Here is a 3,802-nt window from a genome sequence, read left to right on the forward strand (position 1 = left end):
TATTTCATTATATTATTTTGTACAATTGTATATTTTGAAAGCTCTGTAGAGTTTAAAAAAATATTCTCCTGTCGATTGTCCATCCAGATTTCATCATAATAAAAATATTTCTAAGCAAAACAGTTTGTTATTCAAATGTTATATATTTATCCTGTCTGTGCATCGAGTGCACTGCATACTGTTAGTTATTCAGCCAAATTATTTGGGCTATCTTTATAACTTTCATATTTCAGACTTATGCAAACCACTCCTGTTTATTTCACTGCAGAGCATCACCAGGCCGCTCTGTGCTTTTCATGATCTGTTGACATTTGATTTTAATCTTACTTCTGGCCATTCAAATCAAACTTCCTTCTATAGTGAGGAGGAAGTAGATAACGATTACTCGATGGCCCCAAAGTTCAGACTTTTACAGCGTCGCATTAGTAAAACACACAAAACAGCATATGGACTTCTGCATAAAACTCATCATACAAAAAATGGTTTCGCACCACCTCAGTGGCTCATAGTGCACAATCTGAAGTTAGATCTCATTATTAACTGTGTGGTCACACGTCGCTGGAAGTGCTAACACGAGGCAACATTATTTTTTTTGCTGATAATACATGACTGTAAATACCACTAAATAACTTTTAACCCTTTGAAACCTGAGCAACTGGCTTAATTTCTTTCAAAACATGAAAAAGAGGGCGATGAGCAACCCCAAAAATTAGCAAGAAATTACTAAAAAGTTACAAGAAAATGACTCACAGAAAAGAAAAGTAAAATAATGATAAAGAAAGAAAATAACCTGAAAATGTGCTCAAATAAATTAATACAATTAATGAAATATCATATATAATTTACTATAACCTTATTTAACAGTAGTATTTTACAGCAGCTATGAAGTACAAGATAAGCAGCAAAAGAACAAAACAAATAGTAAAAAATAGTACGAAATATTAAATAATAAAAAACAAGGACAATAATAAAAAACAATAAAAAAAAAACATGGTGCAAAAATAGTAACAAAATATTACAAGGTGCCAACTCAACAGTCTAGAAAAATACATATACACCAACAGCACATGGAGGATAATTGCACTTTTGGTAAAAGTCCAGTTTGGTGTGTATTTCAAATATATTATAACAATACATATATAGTTTTCTCAGTATTTTTCCCTGGTTATTTTTATAATTTCCGCTAACTTTAACTTCCGCTCTTTTTTTTTTTTTTAAAGCTAATTTTCAGGTCATTTTTTGTGTCACCTTTTACTATTATTTTGTGACACATTTTATGCAACTATTATAGTTGCTGATAGCCTTTTCCTCCATATTTTGAGGTAAATTTCATCATATTTCAGAGGTTTAAATGCTTGTGAAAGGCTTAAAAAAGGTTAAATAGTGTTGAGGTGGTGATAGCCACTAGGGGTCCTCTCTAAGGACCGTTTTTACTTTTTACTTTTTTTTGGGGGGGGGGGGGATTTAAAGGTGAATTCTCAAACAGCAGGATGTCTTTTGGAGTTTTATTCCATCACATGCTGATCCCCCAAACATCAGGCTCAAGTAGATCCAAAAGAGCATTCAATTATTATTTGCATGGGAAGATACAAGGCTCAAAATAGCACATCCGTTACTGCAAACTTCCCCTGTAATAATAACAGCTGCCCCCCCGCCTCAACTTTCACACAGGAAGCCAGAAGACAAGGCAATAATCATAAATCATTAAGGGTTAAACTGCCACAACGCTTAACAAGATTATAGCTCCTGTTTAATCTTTGCAGTGTTGATATCTACTTTATTTATTTGCTGATTCTTTGCCTCTGGAGTTAAAGTGACTGTGCAGAGACCCATTTATCCATTTATATTAGTTTATGTTTCTGCTGGATGCAGGATAAACAATTTGTTCCAACCCTGGGTAAAGTTTGTCCAAACTCACCTGAGGAGAGACTCTACTTAACCCTTTGAAACCTGAGCAAAGTGGCTTGATATGTGAGAAGGAGGAGGCCAACAACTTAACTGGAAATGATCCCAAAATTACCAAGACATTAGTAAAAAAAAAAAGAAAAAATTACAAGAAAATTATCTGTTAAATAAGCACATTTAAAGACGAAAGACTGAAAAGTTAAAAAAAAAAATTTTTTTTAAAAAACCCCAAAAAGTGCTATTTTTTTTGTTTGTTTTTTCTCTTTTTCCGGTAACATAATACAAATATAAATTGAATGACAGATTATTCAATCTGGGACTCTTTTTTAAAAAAAATTTTAAGGCCTTTTCTTATTTGTAAAACACATTTTAATCAGGGGCTGGGCCAAAAAACACCACCGTTTATTACTGTGATGACAAAGTTATGTATTTGTGTTGATTTCTCATTAACTCTTGTTCTTTTAATAATATTAATAATAATATTTAAATTGAAAAAATTATATAATAGATGCTAATGGCGGCCTGACGCCGAATGTTCTGGGTCCAGCACTGTTTTTGAAAGATGAACTCTTTGTTTTCTCGCTCTTCCAACTTTATAAGCGATTACAACAGCTGCACAGCAATGAATAAAGTTATAAACAAATAAAGGTTTAGAAATCTTATCAGTTTGCTCTGACCTTCTGGATCCTCCCTTTGGAGTAGATTATTTTTTTCAAAGGTCATTTATGATGAAATGCCTTTCAGATGACACAGATTTTGGTTATGTTAAGAAAATGACAGGGCAAAGACATCTTTTTTATCATTAGATTAACAGGTTTTGCCTCTTCATGCTCACAGTGTCACCAGACTCACTGTTTTGCATTTTTACAGCAACAAAAGGAAATCACCACATTCTTTCAGTTGTCTGTTTACAGCCCCCTCTCTCTCTTCCTTTAGTGAGCTCAGATGACTCAAACCACGAGGTTTCCATTCATCCTCTTTAATCACATCCACTGATGTCCGTTTATCTGTCATTTACGCACAGCTCTATTCGCGCTATTTTAGTCACTTTCACAACAGGCTGTAAAAAGACACTGAGACCATAATCGCTGCTGACCTATGAAACACCAAACAGGATTTTTTGCGGCTCTTATCTGTAATTAGTGCAGTTAGCAGCCCTGCGCCCCTCCCTCTTTCCGGGACGGCTGTGAGAGCGCAGCGCCGTCCTCTCCTGTCCGACACACGCAGACCTGAAGCGGACCACAGCGCGATCAGCTCCCGCACCCTCGTTACACTTTGGATGACCATGCGGGGAAATAAATATCAGAGTGGAGAGTTTGATCAAGTGGCTGATAGATGACAGTCGTGCGTAAAAAAGTGGACATAAATGTCCACGCTTCCTTTTTCTCCTGACGTCGGTAAGTTTTTGATCAAAGAAACGATTTATTGTGAAATAAATTTATTTTCTGAGTTGGTCAGTAAAGAATTTTTTTTTTGAAATCTGAATTTATCCTCGTTTTTACAACTTTCAGGGTGTGACTTGATGAAACGGTTTGCACGGCGCTTGGTTGACCTGTACTCGCGCATGGGGCAATGTGAGTGTGTTTTCTGTCATGTTAGGCTACAGCAGGGCCGTAACCACGGAGACAACATTGGGGGTGGACCAGGTGTGTGTGTAGGGGGGTCTAAAGTTCAGCTAACAGCATACTTTATAATGTTGCTAAGGAAAAAAAAGGCTCCTACGCAGGAGGTAGAAGTATATGGGCAACTTAACAGGACATGGCCCAAAAAACTGAAATAAATCAGTAAAAATACATAAAATTACTCAAAAATTATCTGAACCCCCCCCCCCCCAAATAAATAAAAAAACAAATAAAAAAATAAAAAAAAAAAAAAATTAAAAAAAATATAAATGTAT

General features: G+C 35.3%; 1 long non-coding RNA gene across 1 annotated transcript; it reads left to right on the forward strand.

Annotated features, from left to right (window-relative positions):
- The first annotated feature begins 2,232 nt into the window (after positions 1 to 2,232).
- LOC121964735 lies at positions 2,233 to 3,722 on the forward strand. Its single transcript, XR_006107402.1, has 2 exons — positions 2,233 to 3,302; positions 3,417 to 3,722. It is a non-coding gene; the product is annotated as an uncharacterized LOC121964735 (long non-coding RNA).
- The last annotated feature ends 80 nt before the right edge of the window (positions 3,723 to 3,802 follow it).

The sequence above is a fragment of the Plectropomus leopardus genome, unplaced genomic scaffold, assembly GCF_008729295.1.
Source record: "Plectropomus leopardus isolate mb unplaced genomic scaffold, YSFRI_Pleo_2.0 unplaced_scaffold1698, whole genome shotgun sequence".
Taxonomy (NCBI): Eukaryota; Metazoa; Chordata; class Actinopteri; order Perciformes; family Serranidae; genus Plectropomus; species Plectropomus leopardus.